The sequence below is a fragment of the Lepisma saccharinum genome, chromosome 18, assembly GCF_977018435.1.
Source record: "Lepisma saccharinum chromosome 18, izLepSacc3.1, whole genome shotgun sequence".
NCBI classification, from domain to species: domain Eukaryota; kingdom Metazoa; phylum Arthropoda; class Insecta; order Zygentoma; family Lepismatidae; genus Lepisma; species Lepisma saccharinum.
The window spans coordinates 72,040,148-72,055,574 of NC_139246.1; the positions used below are offsets into that span (position 1 = coordinate 72,040,148).

General features: G+C 52.4%; 3 non-coding genes across 3 annotated transcripts; all 3 read right to left on the bottom strand.

The window, feature by feature from the left end:
- Nucleotides 1–1,804: 1,804 nt before the first annotated feature.
- LOC146002716 (large subunit ribosomal RNA) lies at nt 1,805–5,805 on the bottom strand. The gene has a single exon (XR_014443752.1). It is a non-coding gene; the product is annotated as a large subunit ribosomal RNA (ribosomal RNA).
- A 572-nt stretch (nt 5,806–6,377) lies between these two features.
- On the bottom strand, nt 6,378–6,529 carry LOC146002715 (5.8S ribosomal RNA). Its single transcript, XR_014443751.1, has one exon. It is a non-coding gene; the product is annotated as a 5.8S ribosomal RNA (ribosomal RNA).
- A 973-nt stretch (nt 6,530–7,502) lies between these two features.
- Nucleotides 7,503–9,333, bottom strand: LOC146002720 (small subunit ribosomal RNA). Its single transcript, XR_014443756.1, has one exon. It is a non-coding gene; the product is annotated as a small subunit ribosomal RNA (ribosomal RNA).
- Nucleotides 9,334–15,427: the final 6,094 nt, after the last annotated feature.

A 15,427-nucleotide genomic window follows, 5' to 3' on the forward strand; every position in this document is an offset into this window, starting at 1 on the left:
AATTAAAGCTTCCCAAGAAACTTGTACAAGCAACGCAATGTGGCTCTGTTTTCTTCCCAGCTTGACTTTCTATTCGGCTTTTGCTCCAGAGATTGCCGTTAAAGGCAAAAATTCTGGGAGAATAAAGCTTCCCAAGAAACTTGGACAAGCAACGCAATGTTACATTGACACAATATCATCCTCCTGTGTTTTCTTCCCAGCTTGGCTTTCTATTCGGCTTTTGCTCCAGAGATTGCCGTGAAAGGTAAAATTTATGGGTGAATGAAGCTTCTCGACAAACTTCTAAAAGCACGGTAATGTGGCAAAGGCACACACGCACAAACAATTCTCCTCCTCAGTTTTCTTCCCAGCTTGGCTTTCTATTCGGCTTTTGCTCCAGAGATTGCCGTTAAAGGCAAAAATTCTGGAAGAATAAAGTTTCCCAAGAAACTTGTACAAGCAACGCAATGTGGCTCTGTTTTCTTCTCAGCTTGGCTTTCTATTCGGCTTTTGCTCTAGAGATTGCCGTTAAAGGCAAAAATCTTGGGAAATTAAAGCTTCCCAAGAAACTTGTACAAGCAACGCAATGTGGCTCTGTTTTCTTCCCAGCTTGACTTTCTATTCGGCTTTTGCTCCAGAGATTGCCGTTAAAGGCAAAAATTCTGGGAGAATAAAGCTTCCCAAGAAACTTGGACAAGCAACGCAATGTAGCATTGACACAATATCATCCTCCTCTGTTTTCTTCCCAGCTTGACTTTCTATTCGGCTTTTGCTCCAGAGATTGCCGTTAGAGGCAAAAATTCTGGGAGAATAAAGCTTCCCAAGAAAGTTGTACAAGCAAGGCAATGTAGCATTGACACAATATCATCCTCCTCTGTTTTCTTCCCAGCTTGACTTTCTATTCGGCTTTTGCTCCAGAGATTGCCGTTAGAGGCAAAAATTCTGGGAGAATAAAGCTTCCCAAGAAAGTTGTACAAGCAAGGCAATGTAGCATTGACACAATATCATCCTCCTCTGTTTTCTTCCCAGCTTGACTTTCTATTCGGCTTTTGCTCCAGAGATTACAGTCAAAGGTAAAAGATCTGGGAGAATGAAGCTTCCCAGCTTGACTTTCCATTCGGCTTTTGCTCCAGAGATTACCGTCAAAGGCAAAAATTCTAGGAGAATGGAACTTGCACCTCTTTCGTTACATTAAGCAACAGATGCAAGCTCAACTAAAGTCAAAGGGTAATTGCTTGGGAAAACTTTCCAATTGCGACTAGAGTCTTATGCTCATTGGTTGACGGTCTATGTACCGATATACGGTAAGAGTCTGGGAAACGCACAACTGCTTAACTTTGCCAGACAGACAAGCGTGGTTCAAGCCAAGCTCCTTCGCCCTCGGAGGTGGGAGCGTTAACTTAGCATTAAGTTACAACATACATACACACCTCTCCTCCACTTTCCTCCCAGCTTGGCTCTGCTCTGTCTTTGTCTAAAAGACAAATCTTTCTGCCTGCACAGTGTTCAACTGCTGCTTTCGTTCTCTACAGTTAGTTTCTAACTGCAAAAGAAAGAACATTTTTCATTCGCAACTTGGCTTGGAGTCAAGTTGTTGCCTCCAAGAGGTCCTTCTTCTTCTTCTTTGGTCGGCTGGGTCGAAACCCCAAAGTCCAGCGAATCGCCACCTGCTGGAAGCCCCGGTGCGCAGCACCAGTTAAGGTGCCGGCTGCCGGTTTGGGTGTCCTCCCCCGGTCGAAACTGGGGTCTGGACTCCCGGCGAAGGTCCCGGAGGGACCTCCTTAAAGAGAATATTAGTTGTTTCAGGTGCCGTGCAGCCGACAGCACGAACCTGCAAGCGAGGGCTGCCTTTCAACGGGTCGCCACCGTACGGAGGCTTCACCGCTCACGACGCCCCGCCAGATACTCAAGTCGTCTACGAGTGGTTCAGGGTCCCAACTTCCGAGTGCTTTGATTACCCCTTGAATCCCCATCTAGAATCCCAAAGACCTCGGTCAGTGGGGCAAGTGGGCGGAGTCTCGATGGCACTACTCGCGGGGAGCCTCACCCCCCGGTTTGGGGGGGTGGTTGGTGGCTCCCCGCCTTACCGGTCCCCGGCGAAGGGGTCCAGCGTTGGTGGTTCTGCCTTTCAGAGTGCAGGGACCCACGGTCACGCAGCTCCGGGCACGGCTTCGGCCTTAGAGGCGTTCAGGCTTCAGCCGTCGGACGTAGCTTCGCACCAAGGTTCGATCGAACCGGCGCGGTACCATTGGTCCGAACCTGGGGTTCCTCTCGTACTAACCAGGATTACCTTGGCCGCGTTCTAAACGCCAGGAGGATAAAACTAACCTGTCTCACGACGGTCTAAACCCAGCTCACGTTCCTTGTTGGTTGGTGAACAATCATACGCTCGGGGAGCGCTGCGTCCCCACGGTAAGAAGAGCCGACATCGAAGGATCAAAAAGCCGCGTCGCTATGAACGCTTGGCGGCCACGAGCCAGTTATCCCTGTGGTAACTTTTCTGTCACCTCCCGCCGAAGATCCTTCGGACGGGGAGGATCGATAGGCCCCGGTTTCCCGGGTCCCACCCGTACTGAGGGTGCGGATCAGGGCGGCTTTTGCCCTTTCGCTCTACCCGAGGTTTCTGGCCTCGGTGAGCCGCCCTTAGGACACCTGCGTTATCCTTTGACAGATGTTCCGCCCCAGACGAACTCCCCGCCTGCCGTTGTCCCCGGATCGGGTCGGCCCCTTGGCCGGTCCGCACGCGAGGCACGGCCGGCCGGTGGGGCCTTGGTTCGTGAACGGCGTGCGACGAGGCCGGAGCCCCGACGCCCGCGTCCCGCCCAACCGGGTGAGTCGGGAAACCGTGAGAGTAGTGGTATTTCACCGGCGGGCACCCGAAGGAGCCCTCCCACTTATGCTACACCTCGTCACGTCTCCCGACAGCGGCAGACTAGAGTCAAGCTCAACAGGGTCTTCTTTCCCCGCTGACATTCTCCAAGCCCGTTCCCTTGGCTGTGGTTTCGCTAGACAGTAGGTAGGGACAGAGGGAATCTCGTTAATCCATTCATGCGCGTCACTAATTGGATGACGAGGCATTTGGCTACCTTAAGAGAGTCATAGTTACTCCCGCCGTTTACCCGCGCTTCCCTGAATTTCTTCAGCGCGACATTCAGAGCACTGGGCAGAAATCACATCCCGTCAACACCCTCTCGGGCTGTCGGGATGCTTTGTTTTAATTAAACAGTCGGATTCCCCTGGTCCGTGCCGGTTCTGAGTCGACCGTTCGTCGGCGGCCGACTCGAGGGGAGGCACGTTCCCCCCGGCGCCCCCGAGGGGGGCAAGGGGTTCGGTGCGTTCCCCTCAGAGAGCCCAGGGACGCTCGCGGAAGTCCGACGCGCGGTCCACGCTCGGGACGAGCAGGAGCCCGCCCCTCGCGAAGACCCACGCCGGACCGAACCCGCGGTGGCCCCCCGGGCCCCGACCGGCCCCGGTCCCCAGAGCCAATCCTTGTTCCGAAGGTACGGATCCAGATTGCCGACTTCCCTTACCCACATTAGTCTATCGTCAAGAGGCTCTTTACCTCGGAGGCCAGATGCGGATTCGGGTACGGCCAGGCCTCGGGACTCTGCTGCGCTGTTCCCACCAAGATTTTCAAGGTCCGACGGGCACCCGGGGAAACCGCACCCAACTACGGTTCTCTTAGCTTTCCCCAGTGTCCCCTTCTCCTTCTGGGAAGATTCCGGGGAGCGTAGGGGATCGCTCTGACAGAACAGACAACTCTGCCCCCGGGACCCGACGGATTCTCCTGGTGCCACCAGTTACCTGGACTTACGGACTTCGAGGGAACCCGCGACGCACTCCCGGTCCCGAGACGCGGCGGAGGGCTGGATACCCCACTTCCCTTTCGACCGCGGCCGAGACGCCGGCGCGTCGCGCTAACCACTACAACAAACAAGTTGGTAATGGCAACGCGAAACTGACCCGACGCATCGGTGGGAGTTCTCCGCGGTCTAAGGACCGGCTCACCCGCCTGCAACTGCTGTTGAGGCGGAACCCTTCTCCACGTCTGACCTCAGCGAGGTCTCATCAGATTATTTGCTACTACCACCAAGATCTGCAACGACGGCGGCTCCAGGCAGGCTCGCGCCCAGACCCTTCCACGCTCACCGCCGCGCCCTCCTACTCACCGCCGCGTCATTCTTACATAGTTGCCTATGCATGGAGCATTGCGGCGGCGGCCGGGTATAGGCACGACGCTCGATTGCCATCCATTTTCAGGGCCGGTTGCTTCGGCAGGTGAGTCGTTACACACTCCTTAGCGGATGCCGACTTCCATGGCCACCGCCCTGCTGTCTTGAGCAACCGACGCCTTTCATGGTTTGAGCAGCGTCGATTCAGGCGCCTTAACCCGGCGTTTGGTTCATCCCACAGCGCCAGTCCTGCTTACCAGGAGCGGCCCACTGAGCACTCGGGTCCTGAAAAGAAGGCCCCGCTTCGCCCTAGGGGCAAGCGGGACCTCCATCCCGTTCAGAGTTTGAGAGTGGGTCGAGGCCGTTTCGGCCCCGAGGCCCCCGGTCATTCGCTTTACCGGGATGGACCCCCCTTGCGAGCGCCAGCTGTCCTGAGGGACACTTCGGAGGGAACCAGCTACTAGACGGTTCGATTGGCCTTTCGCCACTATGCTTAGCTCAGACGGTCGATTTGCACGTCAGAGGCGGTTCGGACTTCCACCAGGGTTTCCCCTGGATTCGTCCTGGCCGAGCATAGTTCACCATCTTTCGGGTCCCAGCGAGTGGGCTCTTAGGTACGATCCCCGCACCCGGAGGTGGGGGATCGCCCCGGGACTGCGCGAGGGCCCTTCGTTGAGCGACTCCGGGTCACCTCGATCGTCCCAGTCGCTTTGACTGCGCCTTCGGGTTTAGTGATTCCCTTAGACTCGCCCACGCGCTAGACTCCTTGGTCCGTGTTTCAAGACGGGTCGGATGGGCCACTCGTTGAACACCGCACGGGCCCGGGGCTCACAGTACGACCCCCGCGAACCCCCCCGGACGAGCGGGGGACGGGGGGACACTGCCAGGCACGCCACAGCGAGCTGCGACCTCTACGCCTTCCGCCTAAAAACGGCGGCGGATCCCCAGGCCTGCCCGTGAGCCGTCGGGTTCCGTCCGGGTCACCGGGGGTTCTCCGGACGAGCCGGAGAGCTCCACCCCAGGCCCTTCGGACGGATCCCAACGAGCCGCGGTGCCCTACCGGGCGCGGAATGAAGGGGGACCGTCCCGGACGCACCCTCGCAGACGGGAAGTCCCTAAGGAAGGGGACGACCCCGCTCGGGGGCCGGAGACTTGGTCCTTAACCCTTGAATCACCTTCCCCCATCGAACTCTCGAGCTCCATCCGTTTGACCCCCAGGCGGTTTCACGTACTCTTGAACTCTCTCTTCAAAGTTCTTTTCAACTTTCCCTCGCGGTACTTGTTCGCTATCGGTCTCGTGGTGATATTTAGCCTTAGGAGGAATCTACCTCCCACTTAGGGATGCATTCCAGAGCATCCCGAATCCTTGGGAAGGCGCCCAGCCCGACTCGGCAAGGCGGAGGTTCGCACGGGCCTAGCACCCTCTGTGGGATGTTGGTCCTTTCAAGTTACACTTAGAACCTCCCGCCGAGCGGGATTTACGGACGCTCCCTTCCACCAAATCGCCCGCCGGCTCGGATGACCGTGCCGGAGGCTTGGGTGGCGGGCTTCTCCCTTTTCGCTCGCGGCTACCGAGGGAATCATTGTTATTTTCTTTTCCTCCGCATATTGATATGCTTAAATCGTGCGGGTGGTCAACCCTGAGTCGAGGTCGGGTGCTAACTTTCACTTGCGGTTTCCTAGGAGGTCCGAGGGATCTTCCTCGTCGCCCAACGCAGGTCCTCCCATCCGGACGGTAAGGCGGCTATCGAGCTTCGGCGGAAACCTCTAAAGTTAACCGAGCTCTCCTTCCGCGCGAACCGAACGGACGGGCTCTTCCACCACTTTTGGAAACTTACCCTGCGTTCAACGAGAGGCACCCGCCCGGACGAAGCTGAGTCGTCCGGCCGGCTCTCCCACCCCACTTCTTTCCAAACTTTGGAAATTTAACCTTCCGAGCATCCGAGTGGTGCTCGAAAAGCTGCTTCCGGGATACGGACTGCTCCGGGATCACCCCGCTCCTTCGAGGCCCCTTCCACGCACGCGCGGATCCGTAGACCGGTCTTTCCACTTCTTGTACTAGAATGGAGTCCTCCGAGAAGACGACCTCAAGGTCGACTCCCAACGATCCTGTTTCGGATTCGACCTCGCGACCGCTCTTACCTCGCTGAGAGAGGCGGCCGCGAGACTTTCGTGGCGTGCTGTTACACGCGCTGTGCTCGCAAGAGCACGTCATTTAGAAACTTCCGACACTCAACCAGGACCGACCCAGGTAAAGACCCGGGCCGCAATGTGCATTCGAAACCTTCGATGCTCTCTGTTTTGCAGATCGCAAATTGACTCGCAGCTAGCTGCGTTCTTCATCGACCCACGAGCCAAGTGATCCCCCGCCTGGGGTTGTTTGTTGTTTGCTGAAGTGCGACAGGTCGCACTTCGGCAGAATGATGTGTCTGTTCATCGGGAAGCGCCCTCGCGAGCCTCCCCGGATGATACCTACCCCCCCGTCTCCAAGGCCTCGAGACGGGGTTCGGGTGCATGTTTTAGCGGGGCGATACCTTTAAAGGTCGAGTCTCACCTACCCCAGTTAACGTGCAACTTTGAAAGTGCCGGGCAATTATAGTCTGGCCGACGCAAGCGCCGGCCGGACGGACATGCATGGCATGTCTCCCGGCAACTTTTTTCGTTCTCCACGTGCTTTCTTTAAGTTACTCTACAACCTAAATGCAAAAGACAGCCATCTCTGCCGGCACTTTTGCAAGTGCCGGGCAATTACAGTCTGGCCGACGCAAGCGCCGGCCGGACGGACATGCATGGCATGTCTGCCGGCAACTTTTTCATTCTCCACGTGCTTTCTTTAAGTTACTCTACAGCTAGAGTTACACCTAACTGCAAAAGACAACCATTCATTCACCATCAGCCAATCATAGTCGGGCCGGCACGAATGCCGGTCACGTACATTGCTACGAAGCAAAGCTTCAAGTGGTCGGCTGGGTGATGGGGTACCGACATTGCGGTACCCACAAAACCCCAAGTCCAGCGATCCGCCACCTGCCGGAAGCCCCGGCTGGCCACCTATGCCGGTTAGGGAGTTCTCCCCCGGTCGAAACCGGGGTCTGAACTTCCGGCGAAGGGCTCCGGAGGAGCCCTCCTTAGAAACAAACGTAGTGGAGCGAAGGGGGAATCGCCTTACTCCGCACACCCGCTCAGCCAGGCATTCCCTGCGAGGGGGAATGCCCCCGTTGGGGGCCGAGGACCGATTCTTGACCCTTCAACAACCAACTACGTACCATTCCGCCGGCTCCGGGAGTCTTAGTCCCCCTTCGACGCTCTCGCGGATGGACGACAAGGTGAAGAAGCGGATATACCGTACGGTAATGATCCTTGGGCAGGTTCTCCTACCCAAACCTTGTTACGACTTTTGCTTCCTCTAAGTGACCAGGTTCGGCCGTCTTCCCGACGGTTCCTGCGGAAGGTGGAACCCCCGCAGGGCGCCGGTCCAAAGGCCTCACCGTATCACTCGATCGGATGCATCGACGGGCGGTGTGCACAAAGGGCAGGGACTCGATCAACGCGAGCTGATGACTCGCGCTTACTGGGCATTCCTCGTTCGCGGGGAATAATTGCAATCCCCGGTCCCTATCACGAAGGAGGTTCAGCGGTTACCCGTACCTCTCGGCAGGGGAAGACGCGTTGTCTCCTTCAGTGTGACGCGCGTGCGGCCCAGGGCATCGAAGGGCATCACTGACCTGATTTAGCTCCCACTCTTGCTGCTTGCGACAACCGGTCCCTCTAAGAAGAGGTTTGATGCGCCGGGGGAACACATACCCCGACGCCTAGTTAATAGGCAGGAGTCTCGTTCGTTATCGCAATCAAGCAGACAAATCGCTCCACCAACTAAAATCGGCCATGCACCACCATCCACCGAATCACGAGAGAGCTCTCAATCTGTCAATCCTTGCGGTGTCCGGGCCTGGTAAGTTTGCCGTGTTGAGTCAAGTTGAGCCGCACGTCCCACGCCTTGTGGTGCCCTTCCGTCAATTCCTTTAAGTTTCAGCTTTGCAACCATACTCCCCCCGGAACCCGAAATCTCAGGTTTCCCGGGGGCTGCGCGCACGGTGTTCTTGAACCTTGCGCATCGCTGGATGGCATCGTTTATGGTTAGAACTAGGGCGGTATCTAATCGCCTTCGAACCTCTAACTTTCGTTCTTGATTAATGAAGACATTCTTGGCAAATGCTTTCGCTGTAGGTAGTCTTGCGAGGATCCTAGAATTTCACCTCTCCCCTCGCAATACTCAAGCCCCCGTCAATCCCTTTTAATCATTACCTCTGGTTCGAAAACCAACAGAGAGAACCGAGGTCCTGTTCCATTATTCCATGCAAGGAGCATCCAGGCGAATAGCCTGCTTTGAGCACTTTAATTTGTTCAAAGTAAACGTCCCGGAATCCCCCGGTCCACTCGGTGAAGAGCAGACCGGGGAAACCGAGAAGACGTCCGGTACGGCCAGTTGAACGCCTGACGGCGAACCGACCGCCCGAGACCCAGATCCAACTACGAGCTTTTTAACCGCAGCAACTTTAGTATACGCTATCGGAGCTGGACTTACCGCGTCTGCTGGCACCAGACTTGCACTCCGATAGGTTCACCCAACTGTTTAGGGTGGATCCATTCCGATTACGGGGCCTCGGATGAGTCCCGCATCGTTATTTTTCGTCACTACCTCCCCGTGCCGGGAGTGGGTAATTTGCGTGCCTGCTGCCTTCCATAGATGTGGTAGCCGTTTCTCAGGCTCCCTCTCCGGAATCGAACCCTGATTCCCCGTTACCCGTAATCACCATGGTGGGCCAATAACCCACCATCCACAGTGTGATGAGGCAGACATTTGATAGATGCGTCGCCGGTGCTTGACCGTGCGATCTGCCTAGAGGTTACTTAGAGTCACCAAATGAGTCGGCCCGCAGAAGCGGACCGTTTGGTCTTTTGAATGGTAACGGCACCCCGTCCGGTTGCCCGGCCGGAGACACCGTGAGCATGTATTAGCTCTGGAATTGCCACAGGTATCCAAGTAGGATGCGTACGATCTAAGGAACCATAACTGATGTAATGAGCCATTCGCGGTTTCACTTTGGTAAAGTCTGTACTGAGACATGCATGGCTTAGGCTTTGAGACGAGCATATGACTACTGGCAGGATCAACCAGGGTACGGTGCATACTGTGCGTATGCAGCACTCGCGCGAGGCAGAGTGCCATGTTTTAAGCGAGGAAAGCGGCTCGCCACTAACTTAGGCAACGCAACACTCACGCTTGAAGAACGAAAGGTTACACCGCTTTCCAGAAAACATAATTATACTACTCCCACTACTTCGGTTACAGGTCTACGTACTTCCACTTTCTTTAAAGCTGGAAACTTCGAGACGTTCGTTTGCGCGCGGGAACGGCGAACCGACTTCTTCGATTGGAACCGTGCCCGCGTTCTGGTTCTGTTCCTTGCCTGGGAGGCTGGGAGCTCCCAGCGAACAGCCGTGCCTGTACGGCAACAGGCAGCCACTCAAGACGGCGCTACGGAGAACGCACGCTTCGACGGACACCCGTACCAAGTTCTCGGGAACCTTCGGGTTTAGGTTGTCTCGCCAAGGAGGATGGCACGTCCGCTGCTTTCCTTCGGTGCAGGCTTCGACTTACAGTCGTTCGGTCGAGCCGGAGTTCCCCAAGTGAGCAGAGCGGACGGGTCAACTTCAGAAACGATGCAACGCAAACCGGAGAAGGCATCGCCGTCACCGGGAGAGAAAAGACAGAACTAGCTTGCTTTCCCTTGGTGCAGGTTTCATCCTAGAGTCGTTCGGATGAACCGGAGTTCCCAAGGTTAAAACAGTCTTCCAAGGAAGGCTACCTTACCGCTTGCACGGCTCTGTCACTTTCTCGTACAAGGTGCAGAAACAAAGATGGGCGCCGTGAATTTTCCGAAAACTATGAATACAGCAATGCTTTTCGGAAAAAAATTCGAAAACCAACTTCCCACGTTAGTGGGGTTGCCTTTGAACGCATAGCTAACGTTCGCTTCGGGTCTCATCCGAAAGGATGATCCCTACTCCATCCACGAAATTGCAACCGGCGGTTGACCGACAGTGAAGGCATTGATACCGATTGGTATACCTACCTCCCCGGTTGCTTGCGTGGCGGGTGAACAGTTGGGTTCGAATTAGACTAGACGCCTGAACCGAGGTCCATGCACCTCTGAGGTGGTTGCTTCACCTCAACGTGACTCGCAAGTGGGACAAGCTTGCTATATTGCCCTGTGCTCGCCACGTAATACACAGGGCACGCTCAAGAGCATGCTTAGCATGCACAAGAGCCACCATTCCCACCATATATCAATATGAATTGATTTACTCTTTTTTAACTATGCAAACTTGCACCTCCATTGTTACATTAAGCAACAGATACAAGCTCAACTAAAATCAAAGAGTGGTAGCTTGGGAAAACTTTCCCTTTTGCGACTAGAGTCTTATGCTCATTGGTTGACGGTCTGTGTACCGATATACGGTACGAGACTGGGAAACACACAACTCCTTAACTTTGCCCAGACAGACAAATCTATCTGAAACGACAAGTTTGGTTCAAGCCAAGCTTCATAGCCCTCGGAGGTGGTAGCAGTTCCATCTCATCGTGACTCGCAGCCTGTGCAAAAGGTGCTGTATCGCCCTGTGCTCGCCACGTAATACACAGGGCACGCTCAAGAGCATGCTTAGCATGGACAAGAGCCACCATTCTCACCATGTGTAAATATGAATTGATTTACTCTTTTTTAACTATGCAAACTTGCACCTAGATTGTTACATTAAGCAACAGATACAAGTTCAACTAAAGTCAAAGAGTGGTAGCTTGGGAAAACTTTCCCTTTTGCGACTAGAGTCTTATGCTCATTGGTTGACGGTCTATGTACCGATATACGGTACGAGACTGGGAAACACAAAACTCCTTAACTTTGCCCAGACAGAAAAATCTATCTGGAACGACAAGCTTGGTTCAAGCCAAGCTTAGTCGCCCTCGGAGGTGTTAGTTCCATCTCATCGTGACTCGCAAACTGTGCAAAGGTGCTGTATCGCCCTGTGCTCGCCACGTAATACACAGGGCACGCTCAAGAGCATGCTTAGCATGCACAAGAGCCACCATTCCCACCATATATCAATATGAATTCATTAACTCTTTTTTAACTATGCAAACTTGCACCTCCATCCTTACATTAAGCAACAGATACAAGCTCAACTAAAGTAAAAGAGTGGTAGCTTGGGAAAACTTTCCCTTTTGCGACTAGAGTCTTATGCTCATTGGTTGACGGTCTATGTACCGATATACGGTACGAGACTGGGAAACACACAACTCCTTAACTTTGCCCAGACAGACAAATCTATCTGGAACGACAAGCTTGGTTCAAGCCAAGCTTAGTCGCCCTCGGAGGTGTTAGTTCCATCTCATCGTGACTCGCAAACTGTGCAAAGGTGCTGTATCGCCCTGTGCTCGCCACGTAATACACAGGGCACGCTCAAGAGCATGCTTAGCATGCACAAGAGCCACCATTCCCACAAAATATCAATATGAATTCATTTACTCTTTTTTAACTATGCAAACTTGCACCTAGATTGTTACATTAAGCAACAGATACAAGCTCAACTAAAGTCAAAGAGTGGTAGCTTGGGAAAACTTTCCCTTTTGCGACTAGAGTCTTATGCTCATTGGTTGACGGTCTATGTACCGATATACGGTACGAGACTGGGAAACACACAACTCCTTAACTTTGCCCAGACAGAAAAATCTATCTGGAACGACAAACTTGGTTCAAGCCAAGCTTAGTCGCCCTCGGAGGTGTTAGTTCCATCTCATCGTGACTCGCAAACTGTGCAAAGGTGCTGTATCGCCCTGTGCTCGCCACGTAATACACAGGGCACGCTCAAGAGCATGCTTAGCATGCACAAGAGCCGCCATTCCCACCATATATCAATATGAATTGATTTACTCTTTTTTAACTATGCAAACTTGCACCTCCATTGTTACATTAAGCAACAGATACAAGCTCAACTAAAGTCAAAGAGTGGTAGCTTGGGAAAACTTTCCCTTTTGCGACTAGAGTCTTATGTTCATTGGTTGACGGTCTATGTACCGATATACGGTAGGAGACTGGGAAACACACAACTCCTTAACTTTGCCCAGACAGACAAATCTATCTGAAACGACAAGCTTGGTTCCAGCCAAGCTTCATAGCCCTCGGAGGTGGTAGTAGTTCCATCTCATCGTGACTCGCAGCCTGTGCAAAAGGTGCTGTATCGCCCTGTTCTCGCCACGTAATACACAGGGCACGCTCAAGAGCATGCTTAGCATGCACAAGAGCCACCATTCCCACCATATATCAATATGAATTCATTTACTCTTTTTTAACTATGCAAACTTGCACCTCCATCCTTACATTAAGCAACAGATACAAGCTCAACTAAAGTCAAAGAGTGGTAGCTTGGGAAAACTTTCCCTTTTGCGACTAGAGTCATATGCTCATTGGTTGACGGTCTATGTACCGATATACGGTACGAGACTGGGAAACACCCAACTCCTTCCATTTGCCCAGACAGACAAATCTATCTGGAACGACAAGCTTGGTTCAAGCCAAGCTCAGTCGCCCTCGGAGGTGTTAGTTCCATCTCATCGTGACTCGCAAACTGTGCAAAGGTGCTGTATCGCCCTGTGCTCGCCACGTAATACACAGGGCACGCTCAAGAGCATGCTTAGCATGCACAAGAGCCACCATTCCCACCATATATCAATATGAATTGATTTACTCTTTTTTGACTATGCAAACGTGCACCTCCATTGTTACATTAAGCAACAGATACAAGCTCAACTAAAGTCAAAGAGTGGTAGCTTGGGAAAACTTTCCCTTTTGCGACTAGAGTCTTATGCTCATTGGTTGACGGTCTATGTACCGATATACGGTACGAGACTGGGAAACACACAACTCCTTAACTTTGCCCAGACAGAAAAATCTATCTGGAACGACAAGCTTGGTTCAAGCCAAGCTTAGTCGCCCTCGGAGGTGTTAGTTCCATCTCATCGTGACTCGCAAACTGTGCAAAGGTGCTGTATCGCCCTGTGCTCGCCACGTAATACACAGGGCACGCTCAAGAGCATGCTTAGCATGCACAAGAGCCACCATTCCCACCATATATCAATATGAATTCATTTACTCTTTTTTAACTATGCAAACTTGCACCTCCATCCTTACATTAAGCAACAGATACAAGCTCAACTAAAGTCAAAGAGTGGTAGCTTGGGAAAACTTTCCCTTTTGCGACTAGAGTCTTATGCTCATTGGTTGACGGTCTATGTACCGATATACGGTATGAGACTGGGAAACACACAACTCCTTAACTTTGCCCAGACAGACAAATCTATCTGAAACGACAAGCTTGGTTCGAGCCAAGCTTCATCGCCCTCGGAGGTGGTACGTTTTCCCAGCATCACTTCTTTCTTGGGCACCCCTACGTCCATTGCCGTTATTATACCCAATCTGGGAAAGACTTGTGTCAAGTCACCCAGATACCTTAAACCCCCCTTGTACCTTTGGTGCCAATTCCGTGTTTCCACACATGTGATACGTTTTCCCAGCATCACTTCTTTCTTGGGCACCCCTACGTCCATTGCCGTTATTATACCCAATCTGGGAAAGACTTGTGTCAAGTCACCCAGATACCTCCCACCCCCCAAAGCAGAAAACGGCTAATTTTCGGTTACTCTTCACCCTAAAATCATGAAACCTCATTTTTTTTATTTTTTTAAATGAATCGTATATGCATGTAGATAATGAAAAAAAAACTCCCGAATCTCAAAATTGCTGTTTTCTATATGTTTTTGGACTTAGAAAATTTGTTTCAAGAATTTTCAACTTCGAGCTAGGGAATCAAAATTCGGCACGAAGGTAGCCCAAGTCAAAGGAATAAAAGTATAAAATGCCATTTTGAGATATTTCCAAAAACGCGGCCTCCATCTTGGAAAATGGCGGATTTTGTCCCCGGCTACATGCACCTTCGCCCCTGAAAAACCGTCGAAACTGGCTCCAGGCGGTGAATCGCGCTAACCCCTAACGCAGGGTGGTTGGTGAAGATAACGTGAGGGTAACGTAAGCCGTGGGTGGAGTGTTCGGGTCACGGGAAAAGTTTGATTCTCCATTTGAAATTCACGAAAAATGCTAAATCTTGACGGTTTTTCAAGTTTCAACGGAAAATCCAGTTTTGGCGCGAAACTCACAATATTTCTCAGGATGGAAGCTGCATGATTCCCTTACACGAAAACATGCAGGGCTAGCCTAAAGCAAAGTCGGAAGGGTGACTTTCCTAATTAAATCCGCGAGCCTGCGTCCTTCTCGGCCCCCTAACCCGCCATTTCGGGAAAATGCCGTCAAAGTGTACTTGCGGCTAACCGAGGAAGACAAAACTCGGGATTCTGGTAATTCGGTACCTCTCCTCTCAGATTGTAAAATTTGATAAGGTTCGAACCACGCGAAGTGTGAAAAATTGAAGAAAGGAAAAGACAATGTCCTTCTCGGCCCCCAAGAAGTGCTTCTCCGCCCCCTAAGCCATTTTTTCGATTTCGAGCTAGCGAGTTCAAATTTCACACGTTGGTAGATCAAGTCAAGAGAACAAAAAAACTTAAATGCCATTTTGAGATATTTCCAAAAACGCGGCCTCCATCTTGGAAAATGGCGGATTTTGTCCCCAGCCACATGCACCTTCGCCCCTGAAAAACCGTCGAAACTGGCTCCAGGCGGTGAATCGCGCTAACCCCTAACGCAGGGTGGTTGGTGAAGATAACGTGAGGGTAACGTAAGCCGTGGGTGGAGTGTTCGGGTCACGGGAAAAGTTTGATTCTCCATTTGAAATTCACGAAAAATGCTAAATCTTGACGGTTTTTCAAGTTTCAACGGAAAATCCAGTTTTGGCGCGAAACTCACAATATTTCTCAGGATGGAAGCTGCATGATTCCCTTACACGAAAACATGCAGGGCTAGCCTAAAGCAAAGTCGGAAGGGTGACTTTCCTAATTAAATCCGCGAGCCTGCGTCCTTCTCGGCCCCTAACCCGCCATTTCGGGAAAATGCCGTTAAAGTGTACTTGCGGCTAACCGAGGAAGACAAAACTCGGGATTCTGGTAATTCGGTACCTCTCCTCTCAGATTGTAAAATTTGATAAGGTTCGAACCACGCGAAGTGTGAAAAATTGAAGAAAGGAAAAGACAATGTCCTTCTCGGCCC